This window comes from Polyodon spathula, chromosome 16 (genome assembly GCF_017654505.1).
Source record: "Polyodon spathula isolate WHYD16114869_AA chromosome 16, ASM1765450v1, whole genome shotgun sequence".
NCBI classification, from domain to species: domain Eukaryota; kingdom Metazoa; phylum Chordata; class Actinopteri; order Acipenseriformes; family Polyodontidae; genus Polyodon; species Polyodon spathula.
In genome coordinates, this window is record NC_054549.1 from 28,890,277 (window position 1) to 28,911,873 (window position 21,597).

A 21,597-nucleotide genomic window follows, 5' to 3' on the forward strand; every position below is an offset into this window, starting at 1 on the left:
CTAGTTTTTATTCCCCATTCTCAACCACAAGGATGAAGCCCTGCGGAGTGAGTGTTTAGAGGAGTTAGGCGAGCAGCTAATAAAAGCCACAGGCTCCTGCACCTGTTGTTTGGCACAAGAGTGTTTCAATGGTAGATAGCTTCCTATGCATGGTCATTTGTTGTGAGGTTCTAGTCCTATTCTAAATACAGTAAACTACTGTTTCATAGTACTTGCACCACTAATGTGGTGTTTATACCCTAATAATATTTTTAATATCTGCAGGTGGGTTATATGTTATTTACTATTTTGTGTCAAAGCGGCATCTTTTAAAGTGTTGTTTTGGGGGCAACAAATAATAATAATGGCTAAAAGTGCTGCACATGGGTATACAGTGAAGTATGATAAGGCACATGTCACTTCTGCATATATTCACTATATTAAAAGTTTACAATACCCCTCTGGACTTCTCAATGCTTAATTACACTTTGCATTTACTATTGTAAGGGCAGCGTCATGTGTTTTATTTTGAAGATGTTATATAGCAGGGAATTAGCCCTCTGCTATGTTAAACAATAACTAAACAAAATACATAAACTAGAAGACTGTTCCCTATTTTGTAATCATGAGTTTCAACCCTGGAGATGTGACCCCGACGGTGAAGGCAGCCCAAACTGAAGTTCCCTACTGAATCAATGCATTGTACCCGATAGTGAGCATGTGTGAATTAGAACTGGGTTAGCTTAGATTAGCCTCGTCAGTAAAATGTATCTTTAAATTAAGACGCGTTGTTTACCAAAAATGTTACCACTACATTACATATATAAATACAGCAGTTTTGTTGAATCGTCTTCCAGTTATCGAATATGTATATTTTTTTTAACTAGGGGCATGTACAAAACTTTTGCATCACCCTATAGAATTAATTAATTTTGCATCATAAAGACGAATGAAACCTGCTGAATAATGTTACATTTTGAAATTGAACATGAAATACTGTACTAGTATTATGGCATCCGATAGACATTTGCGATATCATAGTTTCTTTGCTTACATGATGTTAAATAAAATATCAATAATATATATATATATATATATATATATATATATATATATATATATATATATATATATATATATATGAACATAATTTGTAAAGGATGTGTAAAGGGAAACATAACCATATCTGCTGATGAAAGTTACTACAAATTTTCAGTTTCCCATTCTGCTTTTGTTATCCTACTTAAAATCCACACATCTTCCATTACAAAGACAATTTATCTCATGGTGGTTTCAATTTGACCATTAAAACAAAACAACATAGGTATTTGTTGCGTGATTTTCAGTCCACAAGATAAACTTCCATTCAAGGAATAGTTTAGATTTGGAACCTCTACATTGTAAGATAAATATAGCATTTCCTATCACAGCTTTAATAATAATTATCTTTTATGTGACACATCCTACATTTATAGTAATTGTGGCAAGGATACTTCATATCATCTACAAGTAGGGCATTGGGCTGTGCCTTTGCAACACTGATATACTTTCTCTCTTCATTTACCCCAAACTAGCCTTGAAGTCGTTTCATAAGTAATTTTATCTGGAATAATTGGACCGTAAGCAGGGTTTCTAATGATCAAAGCAAAATCATACAGAACACACATAATATGATATTGAACAGATAAGAAATGACTGGCATAGCGTATCCATTTTAACGATAGAATAACATCTAGTCAGAGGTACTTTTAAGAGCTGACTGTGCATCTGTCGTTTAATTGTTCTTCCATTCCGTTAGGGAAAGAAGTTTGTCGGTTTTGTTTGAGGGACAGTGTCCTAACTAATAATCACCGAATACAGTTTCTTTAGTTTGGCTAATAGACATTAGCTCGAATCTGTTTGGGAACGATGCTTTTCATCTTCCATTGTGTTTTCATCTCGCGCCCGGACTGAGTTGAAAGCTGGTTTGAAATACTGCTTGTTTGAAGATATTATCTAACATTGAAATTAGCCCTCTGGTATGTTAAAGAAGGGGGGGGGGGGCTAATGATGGTTTTGTTTTTTTGTTTTACTGTTTCTTAGCAGTGGGACAGAGTAAACTGGATCTTTCCACTGCTTTTGTCTTTGATTGTTCCTCAGCCACGGCAGTCACTACATCTTTAAATATAAGAATTGTTATGGAGCTTTTGTTGGTATTTTCTTACTTCCCATTTGCAGGAGTTAAAGGTTAATGGCTTACACTAGAAACCCTCACTCAGGAAGGTCTCCTGTTGGAGATGTGAAAGAGAAACTGTTGGGCTGACACATCATAGTGCGAGAAAAACTCTGTTTTTATTCCGGTTGCAGAATGCATTCAATTAAGGGGGTTTAAAATAAAACAACATTGGTGACTGGGAAGCATGGAGGAGAATGAAAGTGATAAGTTGTCACAAGCACTTACTTCCATGTGAGCACCTTGAAGACAACTGTTGTTTGAGGGCCTGGAGGCAGTGCACTGAAGCTGAATCCACATGGGCCAACCTGCAGTGAGGCAGTCACCTGACTGTGTGGAGCGCAGGGGTCTGTCTCATCTCAGCCAGGGCTCAGTCGAGTGTGCAGTCATCAGTAAGCGGTGTGGTGTTAGTCAGTCTCTGGAAACTCAGATGTATTTCCAGGGCTAATTTTTGCTTTAAAATAAATATGTGTTATATATGAAGGACTTTCTGAAGCATCAAATGCAGTAATTGTTTTACATATATTATTTTCTCGTTTAAGTTGCTTTGCAACATACATTCAGCTTTGTATTTGTTTAGAATAATCCTGTGGTATGTTCCTGCAGAACCCACTCAACCCTAGATTGACCTGGGCTTGGTTTGTAAACACACAAGACCTCTGGCTTCAGACCTCAGGTTCATCAATTTGGGTAGTGTCAGAAACATTAATTCCATTTTTTTTTTTTTTTTTTTAATAGTGGGATGTTCCCAAACCTTTGCACATGGCTGTGTATTTCTGAAGGTTGTTGGGATTATCTCATGAGCAGCTTTTGAAGCATGAGCGCTATAGGTGTTTTCTGATAAATTATGAATTTTAGTAAAGAAAATATAAAATGATTGTTAGGCTCTATAGATTTAAGTTGCCATGTTTAGTATCCTCATTCAATAAAATGGGGATCATTATGGGCCAATCAGTCCATCTATTTGACACATTCCACATGGTGAACATGGTAACTGCCTTACATTTTTTGCTCTTAACCAAACTTTTAGCATGTATTCCTAGTGTCCTATAGAGATTTCGGACTCTTTGACTTCTAATGCAGTAAACTCTCAATGTTATACAATTATTTGTAGCTTCTGTGGTTATAACGTGGTTATTAGGACCCTCTGTATGTGCGTGCACTGGTTTATTGTAGTGCAGAAAGAAAAAAAAAATCTCTTTACTAATTAAGATAAATAAAGTTGAAAAAAAGAACATGGGAATAGAACATATAAAATTATTTTTTATATAAAAAGGTATTCATAAACAACATTCTGATAATGCATTATTAGTGTTGTTACTTTTAAAACAATCTTCTCAGCATATCTTTTCACTTTAACACATTTGGTACAGTAACAGTAAAACAGTGACACATGCTTTAAAAACATAAGCGGCGCTAGATTAAAGTAATACATCATGTGATGGATCGAGATTTTTGCACATGGCTGATATTTTTTATTAACCCACGTGGTTGAATAATGAATTGTGTAAAACCACCCTTTTCTACGCCACTGTTGTAAACGCTATAGAAAAACACAAAAATACACTTCTGCACGTTATCCACCCAGCTCCGACACAGACCTTTGAAAATGTACCGAAATCCGAGACGTCGTTGAATATACAGACTTCTCGGGGGGTTGTCTTGTGCTGCCCAACACCCTGAAGCGTCCGTATATATTACGCCTGTCGGGCCTTATTGCATAAGTAACATTCATATTACAACTTACCCTAGTGGATGCTTTATTTTTATACACATCAACGCTAATATCTGGTTTACAGTGTATAGCACAGAAATTCATGTACATAGTGCATATATAGTATTGAATAAATATTTGCATGTGAAAGACCTGTCTTACTCAATGCAGCGGTATACAATTGGTATTGGCTCTTTCTGTACAGCATAAAGTTGAGGCTGTCAGAAAGCTGAAGGCGCTTAACAGGAACTCCCCGAGGACGTTGTGAAAATTTCATGTGTGAAAGCACTTTGTCTCCGAGGGAGACCTCATTGCAATTGCAACACAATTTCAACACAATAGGTTCTGTATGTAAAAGGGACTATACTGGTAATGCATTGTGACAGTGTTGCCAGCTCAGTAAGTTATATATAAATACACCCTTAAAGCAGGCACCAAACAAAGTAACAATATAAAAGAGCTATTCCTTATAGATTCTTTTTTTCTGACTGTAATTGCAACCATCCCAGTTACATGTGTTAATTAAATGTGTGGGAACTGTTATTGGTGATATAACTTGGTTACTTTCAGTGTAACTGGGAGTGTCAGAATCTGGGGATATAGTATGGAGGTGCCTGTCTGTCAGTCACACTTACATTTTATATGAACACACCGTCATTGTAGGTCATGGAGATTTATTTTCTGTGTTGGAGAATGTATGTTACTATACTTGTTCATACCAAGTTAAAAAAGATTGACCCCTGTGTGACAGGAATGGCTTTGTGGTGACTGCAGGCCAGAAGCAGGAAGGAAACAAACAAGTGCAGTACTGCAGGGCAAAAGACGCTGCAGCACTGTTTATTTAAATAACAAAAAGATAACAAAATATTTTAGCAAAACACTGCTCACAGAGTGAAACATAAAAGGTTTACAAAAACAAAAATCATGAACACAGTACTACTGTGAACAGGCTGGGCAGGAGCCTTCAATAATCGTACTTCTTATTCTTACACGCCTCTCTCGCTCCCATTTGCTCCTCCAAACACCTACCCCGAGAAGGGAGAACTGCAGGCTTATATGTTGTGGGATTATATCTTCAGGAGTGTATTAATGTGGATGGGACTTCCCATCCATGCTGCCTCACAAATACAAAAACATACGTCTACACCATCACATAAATACAATAAATAAGCCATAATACAAAGTAAATAGAAAATATGCACAGGGGCAATGAGTACCCCTTTCTTAAATAAATTAAAAAATATATATTTAACAAATTAAAAACAAAACAATAACATGGCGGATGGCACCTTGCTCGTTCCTCCAAATACAACAGCAAACACTTTATGTGACAGGGCTTGCAAGGAAACAGGACGTTGAAACTTTTGTTCACGAAAAAAAGTAATTTCTGCTTTGCGTCTGAAGCAATATGTAGATGTCATTCACAGGCTCCCACTATATAGCAGAGACACTTAGTGGTGAAATGCCATTAAAAGTAACTCCCTGTACACTGTTCTGGTCAATGAAGCTTGCAAACAACCTACACTCAGTTTTTCGGTTATTGTGCATATGTATTGCAGGTTACACCATCATCTTCAGACGCTATCTTCTGCTTTCTTTCCCCAGTCACTCCTGGCTGCATTTATACCATTGATTGTTTGCTACTGGGATGTTTGTCATTCCACTGTGGTTTGTCACATGGTTCAGATCCTTTGCGTAAAATTGTCCCTACTTTATTTCTTAACAGTTCCTACTGAAACAAAGCTGTTAAGAGTGTTAGGCAATATGACAGTTCGCAGGCTGATAATATAACATCTAATGACATCTAATTAATGGCAGAGGTGTGATGTAGATAGACCGGGGAATTTCAACACTTCATCTCTTTTGTTTTATTTTGCACAGTTGACAGTGTTTCCCTAATGTTGAAATGAATCCAGCTGTTCAATTAGCAAAATAAAAGTGCCAGTCTTCCTTTTTGTACAGAAGAGCCTTTTTGTTTTACCTCTATAATTAATAGTTTTTTTCATTTTTTAACCCCCCCATTCCTTGGCTTTCTATAGTAGATTTAACTGGCAAGTTCTTCTGACTGATTAAACAAAAGGGAACTGTGTAAGGGGCTCCAAGCCATCCTCTATTTATAGTGACACATCCCTGAAGCAGCGTACTGTCACAGGGATGGTACTGAACACATAGTCATTTCTGCCCTGCTGGTGTGAGACAGGTATTTTGATAACAAGGTCCCTGAGGATTTGGGGATTTAAATAGCCATACTGGGGCTGAGGCATGTCCTTAATGTTAAGGTAAGGTGGTCCAAGATTAGTGCAAACCAGGGTCTGTAAAAAAAAAAAATCAGTGAGACTGATCTGGACCTGCGTTTGCATTCATTAAGGCCTGATAGAGCCTGAAGAACTGTAAGTGTTTTTGCTATAGCTACTTTTATATAGAGAGTGAACTCCGACCTTGATTACAGGGTTAGAATCAATGCTCATGGTAAAGCACCGGAGAACTGTTTTAGGAGATAGCTGAATGGCAGACCCAGAATTGCTTAACTGCAGCCCTAAAATGCTCAGTCATTGGAAATGAATCAGTTCCTTTTGTCAGCTTGGCTTACGATAGCAAGGATATTCTTAGGGTTGTAACTAGTGAGAAATCTCTCCTGTGTGTAAGAAAAGAAAGCAGGCTTGATAAATAGTGCTTGGACAAACATGGGTTTTTCATGGTTGGGTATTATTTCAAAATGTAAACTAAGTTCAGAATATTCTTTCATTTTGAATTAGCTGGAAAACAAAAGTATATTTGTACCATACAGCAGTACAACTAAATAGATTTGGATATCCTGATCAAATTACAGTGGCTCTCAAAAGTATTCACCCCCCTTGGACTTTTCCACATTTTATTGGACAGAATGGATTTAATTAGGAGTTTTTGCCACTGATCAACACAAAAAAAGTCCATAATGTCAAAGTGAAAAATAAAATCTACAAATTGTTCTAAATTAATTACAAATATAAAACAGAAAGTCTAAGAATGAAAAGAAAACAATCTGTTCAGTTGAATGTGATTTATTTAAGACAAAATCTTATGTACAGTTGAATGTGATTTGTTTCTGTTGCACGATAGCTTTTTCATGGTCATTTATAAATTATGTTTTATAAACAAATAGAAACATGGTAATATTTGCCACCAAATGAATTTCAAGCAGTTTTTTTGTTCTAATATACCTACAGTAGGCATCTGTAGTTTCCATATTCAACTAAAGAATTCAAGAAAACAAAAGTAATATTTATTTCTAGTCGAGGTGCAATTAGCAAACAATTCCTATTGCAATATTGGACTATAATTGATGCGTTGAGAATTACTTTATTATTCAAAATCAGGAAGCAAATTGTTTGTTTGGGTTTTTTTTTTTTTTTTTTACTCTTCACAAAACCCTTTAAAAACAACTGAAACCATGCATGTGCATATTATTGTACATAATACTTTTATTATATAAAACTTTATGATTAAGTAGCAGCAAGACATCTCATTTTTTTAATTGGATTTCTCCTTACAAAGCAAGGTAGCAAACTGGGTAGCTAGCCACGTAAAGCTCTAATCAGGCCACCAGGGCAATTCATCAACCAATGATTGCATAATAGAGGCTTGCAGAACAAAAGCAATATCGATAAGTAATTGAATGTTCGATGAATTGTTGCATCACTGCTTCCATTGTTTAGGTCACAGGGTTGTAGAGACCTTTTATCCACATGCATGACTTTTATAAAGTGTTTTTTTATTATGTATTTTTTGCTTGTGCTACATCGTAAGTCGAGATCTACACGCTGTATTGCCTTTGCTGTGATTTTAAAGCTAGGTTGACTTCCAAAACTCTGGGTTGAAAACCAAACAACTGAGGCTGTCCTTCCTTTTCTTTTTGTAACAGTACAATGATGTAAAATATCTCAAACTGTAAACAGCAAAATATACTTTCATTTGAAAGCCATGGGTTTCACGAATATCAAAGGTCCTCTGTCATAGTTAATTTTAGAAGATAGGAGAACAGACATAGAGGGTTAATGCATGTGAAATGGGAAGAGAAGCAAAAAGGCAGAAGCCACAGCTTCTTTTCAAAAAAACTGTCTGCTATTGTAAAATTGGCTGTCTCCTGTAATGTGGGTTTTATTAGCACTGGATGGCTGCTGGGGATGGAAATAATTGCAGTGAAAATTAAAGTTGTATAGCAATTATTGTTCTGTGTCTCTGTTTAATAAGGCATAGAGTCCCCCTGTAATTTGAGTCAGAGGGAGGCTTAATGTAAATGTAAATTGGACTGGCAGGCAGGCCACAATTCTAAACAACAGCTCCTAATGCATTAATTTAGAATGTTATACCCATGGAAGACCAGCTGAGATACATAGTTTTGTTTCTTTTGTTTTCTATCTATCTATCTATCTATCTATCTATCTATCTATCTATCTATCTATCTATCTATCTATCTATCTATCTATAAATGATATATTTCTAAAGCCTGTAGTAAATATTAATGGCAGTGCCTCCTTGTTAGAATGTCCTGTTTGATGGTGCAGAACTCCGTATAACACAGATTTGTTGTGGCTGTCATTTCAGCCAAAATGCCACTACAACAACAGTCTTATTATAAGAAAGGAACCCTTTCTGTATAGTTCATGTATTATTGTACTTTCTTTAAAACAACTGTGCTTATATGTCACAATAAAAAAAAAGGGATTTAAAATTGTGAAATACTTAAATAGCTAACTGTTAATTTTGTTTTTATATATTTTTGTATTTATGTTTTTATATATATATATATATATAATTTACTGGTAAATATTATTATTATTGATCATATATAATGAAACTGTGGTAATGGCCCATTGATTGTACACTAGTGGCAGAGCATGCATGTGTACGTACAAGACAAGTTTAGCAGCACTTGCTTTTGACATTACTTGAAATATGTTGTGTTTCTTTGCAATAGATCATATTCATTCATTTTGCTGAATTCACTCTGCTGACTGTGACCAAGAGTCATGAAGACCCTGTTTTATACCAGTTTAAAATTGGTTTTCTAAATGTATGCTGTTTAGCGTACAATTATGCTTTAATATCTGACACGGCAGGAAACACTGAACACATCATACCCAGCCACAAAAAAATAAGCCAAAAGCCATGATATGAATATTATGAATATGAGTTCTGATGTGTTTGCATGCCTGTGAAAAGTATAATAAATGGACGCACTGGAAGATACTGGTGGTATTCCGATCAGCGTGACCTTTCCTTTCAGCCTCGTAGAGACTAGGTTTCCAACAATGGAAGCAAACCAGTATTATTTAATACATTGATTTAATAAGCTGTGAAGGCTGTTGGGTCCGGAGCACTGATCTGTGTTTTTTTTTTTTACAGTGCTTCACTCTGAATAATCCTTGCAGTTCATCTGGAATATGAATATTGACCATTTGGGCCAAATATTTATTTTCTTTTAAGTTTATTAAAGTAATTGAATCTATGAGGAAGATGAGGTCAAAAGGTCATAACAGCACATTACAAATGATAATTGCTTGGTGACATTGGTGATATTGCTATTGATTTTAACCACCACAATCTGACAATTACTGGAAATGTATCCTGAGTAAAGATTTCATATGATCTATATGATCCATATGTACATTTTCATATAATTCGGTTTCTTACCGGTTTAATAATGTGCTAAGCGTGTTCTCTGCCATTCTGTGTTGTTGCTGATTAGATTAGATTTACAAAACTATTCCACCAAAAATGTTGTTTTTCAAACACTGGGTCAAACACTTTGAGTTAAATTTCTGAAGTGAGTGCTCTGAGAAAATGACCACTAGGTTGCTAGGTGCTGCTGTAATATCTGTCCTTCTGTAACTGTGATTTTTGTTTTGTATTGAAATGTTACATTAACTCACAGATGCCCTAAAAACTGTCACCTTAGTTACTAAGCTCGATAAATAATGATATAAGCAGGAACAGTAAGAGAAATGTTTGGACAACACACATACAAAGGATAATTAACTGAAATTGTATATTAAATATAGACGGTATAAAATCTCCCTTTTTAAGTCACAATGATTTTTTAAGAATCAGTAAAACCTCGCTATTCCTCTCACTCCCTCACTCACCCACACATCCACCCACACTCACAAGAGCACTCACTGACTAAACAATTGTAATAATTACACTGTGCTATATTAGAAATCGCAGTTTACGCCAAGGGAGGGAATTTACTTCACCTGTCACTTTATGACCTTGCATAAATATCTACTGTATGTATTATAAAAAACTGAAATATCTTGCTTGCATAAGTATTCAACCCCTGTGCTGTGGAAGCTCCCAGTTTGCACCGATGAAAGAAATTGCCCTAACGAGGGGAGACTTTACCTTACCATTGGCCTCCACCTGTGAACCATTAAAGTTGCTGTCACATTTTCTGGATAAAAACCCAACTGTTGAAGGATCGTTGGTAAGGCTGTGAATCTGAAGGAAAATGAAGACCAAAGAGCATTCTACAGAAGTTAGAGATAAAGTAATACAAATGCATAGATTAGGGAAAGGGTACAAAATAATATCCAAGTGTTTGGATATCCCAGTGAGTACAGTAGGATCAATAATCAGGAAGTGGAAGCTGCATCACACCACCCAGGCACTGCCAAGAGAAGGCCGTCCCTCAAAACTAAGCGCTCAAACAAGGAGACTTGTGAGAGAAGCCACAGAGAGGCCAACAATCATTTTGAAGGAACTACAGAGTTCAGTGGCTGGGAGTGGAGTAATGGTGCACCAGTCAACCATATCAAGAGCTCTGCATAACACTGGCCTGTATGGGAGGGTGGCAAGAAAGAAGCCGTTACTCAAAAAGTACCATCTGAAAGCACGTCTGGAGTTTGCCAGAAAGCACGAGAGTAACCCAGCTGCGATGTGGGAAAAGGTTTTGTGGTCAGATGAGACCAAGATAGCTTTTTGGCCAAAACTCAAAGCGCTATGTGTGGCGCAAACCTAATACTGCCCATGCCTCAAGACACTCCCTACAGTGAAGTATGGTGGTGGCAGCATCATGCTGTGGGGATGCTTCTTATCAGCAGGGACTGGGCATCTTGTTACAATTGGAAGAAGAAAGGATGGAGCAAAATACAGGAAAATAATGCAAGAGAATCTGCTTCAGTCCTCTTAAAAAAAATGAAGCTTGGGAGGAAATTTACCTTTCAGCAGGACAATGATCCCAAGCACATGGCCAAAGCAACATTGGAGTCGCTCAAGAACAGAAAGGTGAATGTCCTACAGTGGCCCAGTTAAAGTCCTGATCTCAATCCCATTGAGAATCTGTGGCACTATTTGAAAATTGCGGTCCACAAGCGTCGTCCAACCAACCTGAAAAACCTGGATCTGCCAAGAAGAATGGGCCAAAATCACTCTGACACTGTGTTCAAAGCTGGTACATACTTACCCCAAAAGACCTAAAGCTGTTATTTTCATAAAAATATTCCCAACATAAAACCAATGTCGCCTTACAATAATTGAATTTGAGTTTAAGTGTTTTTAAAAAAAATATCGAACAGAACGAAATTTCAATGTAAGATTTGTAGTTCAGTAATATGAGAGAATTGGTCAGGGGTCTGAATACTTTTGCAAGGCACTGTATATATATATATATATACTGTATATATATATATATATATATATATATATATATATATATATATATATATATATATATATATATATATATATATATATATATATATATATATATATTTAAATCTATTTTCCAATATTTTGAATTTTTTATATTTATTTAGCAAATGTTATAACGCTTCAGTGTGCCATAATTGTGTTCAGTTTTATATACAAATATAGGATATAGTACATTTTCATGAATTCAGCCTTATATTGAATATGTCCTGTTGACAATCCAACTAGCTAAAGGCAGTAGGGACATGATCTTGGTGACTTGCTGCTGCAATCCCTTGTTGGATTGTGTGCATATTTCAGGTAGTGAATCAAATTACGTCAGTTACCTTATCTGTTTCCAGTTTCTCCAGTGCATCAGGAGTATGTTTATGTTATTGCACGCTGGTCCCTTTTAAAACCAATGCAACTTCAATGCAAACTGTACTGTCCTTAAATTGTTCATAATGTGTCGTGGTAAATGCAGGAGACTTTACAGATTCATGAGAATCTTTTGCTTGAGGACAGACAATGATCTCTTGTTTGGACGTTAAAGAGTTAATCCCACTGTCACACATTAGGGGTATTTAAACTCACATATTACATCAGCAATCTGTGCAATGAACAATTTAATCCAGTCTAATCTTACAATACCTGAACAATAATGTCAATAACCTTGTACTTTTTGTTTTATTTTCTGTGGTTTTTATGTGCCTTACATCTCATTTGAAATATTTTCCAGGTTTCTTTACCCTCAGAATACATTACGTCAAGATTGGAGGTGGAGACTGTTTGACAATGCAGTCCACGGGACAGATTTCACATGGAGAAAGCCATAGATAGACATGACAAACACACGAGCAGCTTCGCTATTCCAAACCTGCTTGTTAGACCATATTTCGGTATTTTTACATACATTCTTTGTACTGATTTTCAAGGTTGCTAAGCAACTAGTGGTGCTGTTGTGAATTGTAAAGACATTGGAGCTCACCAGCTAAGTGGATGCAAGAACGACTGCTGATCAGAATAGAAAGTAAACCTCCTTATACCTTGTCATGGGTTCATGCCAAAATACCTTACTGTATATAATTATATTATAACCTTTTATATATATATATTTAGCTCAAAGAGCCAGCTGCTCAATGTTTCGATATGTTGTACATATCTTTCTCAAGGGAGCCTGTGTTTGAATCAAAACATTGGAGGTATTTTTAAGTTTTCTTATATTATATATATATATATATATATATATATATATATATAGGTATTATATATATATATATATATATATATATATATATATCTGTCTGTCTGTGTGTGTGTGTGTGTGTGTACAGCAATGGCATCAATTAAATTTTTCTTCTTTTAAGCACATTCTTCAGAGTCACATTATGGAACGCTCTTTTAATTGGCAAAAAAATCTTGCCAATGTGACCCTGCCGGATAGACATTCTATTACAACAGCAACAAAGCAACAATGTGCTAAATTAGTTTAACCTTTTTTACATGCTTTATTGAGATTGTTTTGTTTCTTAAATCATTTTGATGTAGACCTATTACTGACTCCTATAAACAGACTAATGAGCAAAGTAAAGCCATCAACAAACTAATAGCCAGTTCCATTTAAAGATGCAATCCTGGTCAAGAGACAGAAGAGATACAGGCAATGGCATCATTCTCCATCATTCAGTGCCAGCAGTGCAGCTTGTATTCCAGCAGTGCTTTATCTCTGTATGTCAGTTCAGCTCATCTTTTTGTGATCTCAATTTGAAAGGCTCCAGCAAAGTTTTTAAATGGTGAATACAATAAAAATGTAAAATGTCTGTAAAATGTACTGCTTCCCAAGTGTCTAACCTAGTAAAAGCAGTGCTGTGTGGAGTGTAGGGTACGTCAATGTGCAGTGAATCCTGCTCACACAGAGTTGCCGGTCTTGGCTGGGGGCCTACAGGGAGTGTTGATTTGACCATTGGTAGCTTAGCAACATTTATTGTTTAGGTTTGGGAGGTGACAAAAAACAATTGGCATGGAGGTTGATCCGTTGATCTTTAGTTGCAGACATCCAATTGCATTTAAAGTGGAAAAAATGGGCGAAAATAATTGCAGAGCTATCTTGCTGTTTTCAAATGCAACTTTTGTTTAAGTCTTGAGCACAACTGCTAAAGAGGTGAGAAGAATATTGAATAACATGTTACGGTGTCTGCCATTTTGCTTATTCTTAAAATGACTGTAAAGTGTGTACGCTGTATTGAATTGACAGCATGGGGCTTGTTTTCTTGCTGTGAGCTGGATGCATTGATCAGCAAGGTTTGAATGAAGGCTGATCATTATTTAAAGATTATTTAAAGACAGGGTCACATGGATTTAAACCCATGTCAGCTATTCAGCTTATGATTATCAATGTATGTTTATGAAAAAAAAAAAAAAAACAATAAGCAGATATTTCTTTTTATTTTCTTGATTTATAGAAATGTCTTGGTATAGAGATCAGAGAAATTACCACACTGTACCATGTTTGCTGACCTGGGCTAACAGATCTGCTGTTTCAGTTCAGCACTAAGCATCTTGATTTGCTAGCCTGTTGCCTGTAAATTACCTTTCAGAGTTATATGTATATCTAGAGAAGGACTTATCCTATTCTGATTAAACTTGTTTTGTACATTATTTAATTTAAGTGTTGCAATTATCAGAATATGTGTATTTATACGCCTCGGTCCTTTTCTTCCGTACGCAGAACATTTTTCATTTGAAACTGCCAGCACTACCGTCAGTCAGAGAGCCCTCGGGTATGGACGTTCAGAATACGGAATGTTTAAAATTTTGGGGTGCCAAATATTGGTCTCATATTGTGTATGTTTTTGTGGTCTCACGTGAAGCAAACAACGCATTCCCAGCCAAACTTCATTCACAGGAATGAGGAGAATATGGAGAAATATTTCTGCCTTTCATTTTTACACTGCCATACAGTGAATGAAGGTCATGGTGATATGTTGTATATTTTAGTGGTGGCAGTCACGTATGTAACTGTAAGAGGCGGTTTAACTCAAGAGTCACGAAGGCTAAAGAGACCATAGCTTCAGTAAACAAACCTGCTTTTGAGGTAATTTTATAACTCTACTAAGAGAGACAAGAGCCCCTCCCTATTTGTGCACCATGGACAGCATTCCTCGGGAGCAGCTTCTTTCTATTAAATAGAATTGAGACAATCAGGACCAAGGTCAGCGACGAGTGGGTGCTTCAAGCAGAATCCGATCTTGAACCCAATAAACAAGTACAAAATAGACAGGGACAGGGTGAGAGAAGGGCTCAGCATTCTCTGACAGGCTGTCACACTTACATTAAATTAATCCATAACTATACAGTACTCAGAGTTCTGAATTGAGAAATACTAAAAGAAACTAAAATGCAATGAGAAATGTTTCAACTAGTCTTTTTCAATGTCTTCATACTTGTATCCACAGGTTCTCTGACAATACTGCTGAAGGCATTTGACAATCCATGTGTCTGCTTGACATCGTTTTCTATAAATGGGTAGTTTTGCTGCATGATGTATGACTGAGTAATGTAGGTAAACATGTAGGTGAGTTCTGATCTAGATGGGGGAGTTACTAGTGGCACTTCATGAGAACATGATGGGCAGTGAATGTTTCCAATCATTATTAACAGCAATATAATCCAGCAATATAATTAATGGTATCCCTGTTCCAATTAGTTTGGCTCAACAGATTGTGGTACCTTGCTCCTGGTACAGACTGCCAGTAGTTTTTGACTATTTTGGTTGGGTTGAGGTTTAGAATGAGCCCTGGGTCTTAAAAAACACACAAAGCTTTGCATTTAAAGTTGCAGGACTGCTTTAAAAATGCAAATTTTCTAGACCTGCCTCGAGCTCCTTAACTATCATGCAGAGGATGTGTACAGTTGGCTTGCAGAATGAGTGGCAACACTGTGGACCAATGGCATCTCCTACATCTGAAGCTGCTTTTGACTTGGAGAGAGAGGAAGAGTGTGTGGGTTGCTGAAAGCTTGATGCTATGGTAGTTAGGTAACTACTGTAGAATGCTAAATATGTTTTAGGAAACAATAAGAGGCAGCCTGGCTGGGTTTGTTTTTATATTTAAAGAAAAAAAAAAGACTGGATGTAAACGAGAAAGTAGATTTGCAATGTAATAGGCTGCGCAAAAGGTTTTATACATTTTTAAGCTATAAAAAGGAAGAAATTTGCACAAAGAGAGAAAAGCAGTGGAAGACCGAGATACAAGACCGAGAAAAAATTACAAGCTATTTTAACATTTGGTACAATCTACTGGTTACTGGTAGCTATTTGACCATTCAAAGAAAGAAAACAAGTCATCTGTAACAAGTAAGTATAGCTTTCTCTTTTTGTAGCTTTGCGTTAATTTGATATTTCAGGAATTAAAACAGCCAGTTTAGTAATTTAAGTAGTATTGAACCTTCATGTTGCTGAAGCTTTATTACTTGATCTAAACTCGTAAATGCAGCCCAGGGCTCTGTAAGAATTTTGACACTTTACCCTAACCTTTATCACAACTTCACGATTGCTGGTGAGCTCTGTCTTTCTGAATTGGAAAATGACCCATGATGGAATCTGAATTAATGCTGGATTGATTAGTGGTTTCCCACTGAACCGGGGACATACTTATACTTTAATTTGTTGTAGTGGCATCTAAATGTGGGCAGTGTTGGCTAGTAATATTTCTGGAATATAGAAGCCTCAATTTGGGATTTGACTTGGGGAGGAAATGGAAAAAAATGAGCAGCCTGACCTGGTTTTATTCAGAACGATCTACAGTGTCTGCAATCACTTTGGGAAAAGTACAATTACATCTGGAAGAGCAAGCTGAATACAGTCTTGATTCAGGTCATCCCTCCACAATGAACTATGCATTTTGGTTTTGGGGAGAAAAAAAAAAAAAAAGTTATTGCTCAATCTGGCAGCCTTTTTGTTGCTAGGGCGTGGGTTGTAATGTTTGAAATGACCAGTTGGTTGGTTTGGAGTTTGATAGACAGATAATGAATTATACTCAAAAATGTTAAACACTTGTTGCTGAAAAAAGCTGCCAGGGTGACACAGCATGCTTGTTTGGTATTAACACACACTATAATCTAGAGATGTGGCTGTCCCTGAGGGTTGACACAAGAGGCAATGAGAGGCTGGCCTTTTTGTCAGTCATGATGTTTAAAGACTCATATTAGCGGTACAGTCACTAGATCAAAATGCTTGTAATCATGAACTTACCCAAGCGCACATAATACACAGTGCCTGTTCAAACAGGACCACCAGTACTACAATGGTAGAAACAGCACCTATTATGATATATGCAGTGCAAACTACAACTATTAAGCCATCAATAACTGAAATCAATAGGCTCTTGTTCTCTGTGTAAACTCAGATTATGCTAACTACATAAATTAGCGGACGTGCACTGAACACATTGTAGATTCAGAGCACGTTTTCTGCTCTTACAATTCCATCAACAGCATAGCCTCATTGTACACAATGAACCTTAGAATCATGCTACCAGTGACAAGTGGTACCAGGACACAAACACAGTAACATGAGGTAAATTTATCAAAGATAAAGCCACATCTGAACTGTAGGATGCATATGGTTAGAATAGGAAAGCATTTAGAGATGCAGTGTCTCACAAACTGTTTTATTCAAAAATATCCCTGGTTGTCAATGTATTTAATTTGTCCATACTTTAACCATTTTTTAACTTAATCATAAAAACAGACAATTGACTTTTACCTCTGAACCTGCTTGCCATGAGGCATTCTGTTTGTACAGCTTGAATCAGTAAGAGGCTCCAAATCAAGCTCTTGTGTCATATTATTTCTTTAATGATCACAATTCAATAGAAACAACAAAAGAGCTGGTATTTTCAACATAGACTTGTAACGTAACAACCAAAGGACTGAGCTTCACAGCATAAAATAGAGATTTGAACTGTGCTGAACAAAAATGACTCAAATGTGACTTAATGGATAATTTAATGCAGTATGCAATGTGTGTTTCATTGTTCAACTTGGGACAGGTGCGCTTTGAACATGTTGCACACTGAACTAAAAAATAAATAAATAAATCCACCAGATATGGAGAGTTACTGATAGAAAGTCTGATTACTATAACTGACAGTAGAATTCCAAAACATCAGATGTTCACTGGGATAGGGTGCAGCAGGCTGAAGCCGGATTCAGTTTGTCTTATGAAGGTGATTAAACATATCCTATTCATATTTCAAATCTGCAGGATTCAGTTTAGTTGAATTGCTCTCATTTTAGTAAGCATGGCCATGGAATCAGTGGTTAATATTTCACCATTAATATTCAATTGAGTGGGTGTCTTCTACTACATAATTGACTACAGTGGTAGATAAGTGTCCCAAGTTAAATAATGTAATGTAATACAAAAATGACTACAAAAGATTTAGAAGTAAGTAGTTTTTCGAGATTTTTTTTTGATAAATTTACAGTATAATCGTAAATCTCGAAAAACTACTCACTTCTAAATCTTTTGTAGTCATTTTTGTATTACTTTAGTATAAATACATGTTAATTTGGACTCATATGTTGTTTTTTTCTGACTTTATGTGAACGAAAATACACAAATTCGCCCGTTTTCTCATTGGAAATAGTGATATTTTGAAATGTACCTGTCCTGGTCACAAAAGCAAAGTCTGTGGGGAATAATAGCCATTTTTTATTCTTTTGAGGAATAAGCAATTAGGAAATAACACTTACTACCCAGGAACAAAAATTGTGTTACATAGTGTAATCTGCTGCCATCCATTCCTCTGAAAACAATTTCAGTGTAATAAAAATTAACAAGTGATTGCAATAGAAATAGCTTTAGTGTAGTACAGTTGGATTAAAACCAAGATTTGATTTAATCTGTGGCACATTGTCATTCTACTTATATCAATGGGGAAGATTTCACAGCTTTTACTATGTGAATTATGTATCAAAAGGCTTTTGTGACAGTCGCAATCATTTTCCTGCCTTCTTTCCTCACCCTCTCTGTTGAGGTTGAATGAGTTTTCCCTATTGTGTTTTCAAATAGAAGGCCAACCTTTTAGTCTTTATTTTGCGATGCCCCTGGTGCACTCAATTTCCTGGGCCTGCTTAAAAACCCAAGCGAGTAACTGGCATCGTCACCACTCGGAAATGCTGGCAACATTTGTAACTGGGTCAGCCGCCTGCCCTGGTATTAGTGCCCAACACCAAAAACACAGTTTGTCTCTTTGTTGTTGTTCTCACAACTGCACACCCTGTAGGAAGGGCCACAGTGGACATTAAGGATAATATTGATTTAACATTCATCCATGTGGGATGCAGGATCCATCATCACTGTTTACTGTAAGATGTCTAGAAATGAGTTCCTAATAAAGAATATAAGATTAAAGAAAATGTTTAAGGTGTATGTCATTTCCTTTTGAACGGAATGTCAAGTTTTTGACAGAGAGGTTAATGAGCCAGGTAGGTTTTGTTCCAAATCTACATGCGTATTTGGCAGGGGTGGGCAATTCCGGTCCTGTACCTTAAATTACTTAATTGGACCAATTAATAATAATAATAATAATAATACTAATAATAATAATCTTTATATAGCACCTTTCATAGTGGACCACCATCACAAAGATCTTTACAAGATACAAGACTAGGGTGTGTGAACTATGCATCGGCTGCAGAGTCACTTATAATAATGTCTCACCCGAAAGATGGAGCACAAAGAGGTTAAGTGACCTGCCGGGTTGAGTCAGTTAGTTGCTGAGCTGGGATTTGAACCGGGTACCTCCTGGTTATTAGCCTGTTTTTTTTTTTTTTTTTTTTTAACCACAGGACCACACAGGCTCCTAATTAAGTACTTATTAGAAGCTTAATTGGTCAGTTGGAACAAACGCAGGAGGCGGACTGGCCATCCAAGACCGGAATTGCCCACCCCTGGTATAGGGTGAGCTGTGCTCAGATATGCTAATGTTTAAATTAGAGTGGTTTCTTTACAACCACCCTTATATGTATGGGTATTGATAACAATAACTAAAGTGGCATGGTAAAAAATATATATTTTCCACAGGTTTAAAGGGTCTTAACAGTGTCCTGTGGGTTTTCCAAGCTGCTAATCTACAACACTAACTGAATAATTTAGCAGGTTCTGTGAGTTTAATTAGAACAGGTTTATGTGCCCAGTAGGAGTGTGGCAAAAATGAAAGCAGATTACCTGCACACAAGTTTATTTTAAAATCAAGGGCAAAATAGGAACACAGCAAAAAATTAAAGACAAGTTGTTAAATTACCTTTTCAGATTATTTAATCAAATAATTTAATTATTTAGGAGCGGGGAGAGGCAAGCCTAGCTGATTTGGCCGGTTGACAGCAATAGGGTATCTTAGAGGAATCCATTTTTAAAAACATGCTTTTTGAAGCTTTATAATAACTCTCTCCGCCATCTATTAGTATGCAGTACGCAAACACTCTTGTTCTTCTAATGTTACACTTACTGTAGTTCTCTCCAACTGCCCTGGTGACATTGACAAATCTATAATTAAACATGTCAGTCAACTCCCTTCCATGGTCTGAGGTCCTTGAGGTTAGATTGAAGTACATTAACTCCATCACACCAATCCACAGCACCAGCCATTCAGTTTGCTTCTGTGGTTCAGAAACATCCTGTACACTAAATGGTACAGAAGCTGGCATGAAAGAGATCAAGATTTGTCTTACCCCACCAAAACCATTTATTAGAGTTACAGCGCAAGGACAGGGATTTAAAAATACAATGAGAACTGTGGCAGTGTGTAGTAGCAGCACACACTTTTTGTGAAAGCAGATTGTCACTAAGATGATTGAGTCATTTGTTATGCAAAGTGTAATCTCTGTCATGTTTTATGTAAATCATATAAATAATAAATATCTCTCCAAGTTAGTTTCACGATGGACTGGGTAGATGATCTGACTTCAGTCCTGAAGGAGATGGCTGATGGAGGGCTGGTTTTGCTGAAAGAGTCGAGGAATTGTCTCAATAAGATTTTCTCCCATGGCTTTCGTAAAGGAATAGTTGTGTATCCATCAAAATAAAAACACCTTGGAGACTATATCAGTGCCGTCTACTCAACCTCTAAATTGAAGACGGTCTGCCTTGCATTTTATTTTTTAATAATAGGGAAGTCTATACTGTATGAGACCACTTCCAACCCAAGCTGAGAGGTTTTCTTCTCAAATGACTTTTGCAAAATGTATTATCTTGTTATTATTACCAATATTCTTGCATCTCTTTAACCCCTATGCCACAGATTTATTCATAGTCCCTCATTAATAGTAAAGTAAACCCTAAGTGGGATTTCGCATGAGGTCGCAATTTATGGAACCTTTTTTCTGTGTCACAGTATTTCTTCGCTTGTTATTCATACGTGATAACTTTTATACAATTAAAAAAGTTACAATCTGTACACACACTGTGATTGACTGCTTAAAGTGTCCATACTTTATATATATATATATATATATATATATATATATATATATATATATATATATATATATATATATATATATATATATATATATATTTTCCATTTTTCCAGGATTAAATTAGATAATGTGAAGAACCTTGGTGCATTCTTTCCTAGATTTACTGTGTTGCATGTTTCACTTTGTTCTCCTCTTAAAATGAGATTTTACCTCTGTGACTCCCCAACTGTTATTGGGAATTAAGTGGCTGAGCACACCTCGTTACCAAAAGACAGAAGGAAACTTTGCTGCACTGTGGAAGCCTGAGTCATGCAGAAAGGGCAATTGGCTTTTCACTAACCTAAGAAAGTGGTGGAAGTGAGCTATCGCCCAGATTGTCTGTCACTCTGATTAGTGTGGCTGCCAAGGGAGCCAGCAGCAGAGAAATGAAAAGGTAGGAAAGGCTCGGAAGCAACAGTGTGGCGAAACAGAGATTTTTAAACAGGCTGCTAGTTTGGTAGTGGACTACTGATTTATTTGTGTTGGGCAATCTATCCAGCCC

General features: G+C 36.5%; 1 protein-coding gene across 5 annotated transcripts in view; it reads left to right on the forward strand.

Moving 5' to 3' along the window:
• The window catches only part of LOC121329019 (dedicator of cytokinesis protein 3-like), a 212,002-nt gene that overhangs the window by 88,187 nt on the left and 102,218 nt on the right, over positions 1-21,597 (forward strand). Inside the window, exon 1 of one of the 5 annotated variants that reach the window (XM_041274214.1) lies at positions 15,613-15,927. The exons of the other annotated variants lie outside the window; for them this stretch is intronic. The gene's annotated coding sequence lies outside the window, so the exon portion shown is untranslated. Of the gene's footprint in view, positions 1-15,612; positions 15,928-21,597 lie in introns of those variants that run through there. 5 annotated transcript variants of the gene reach the window in all.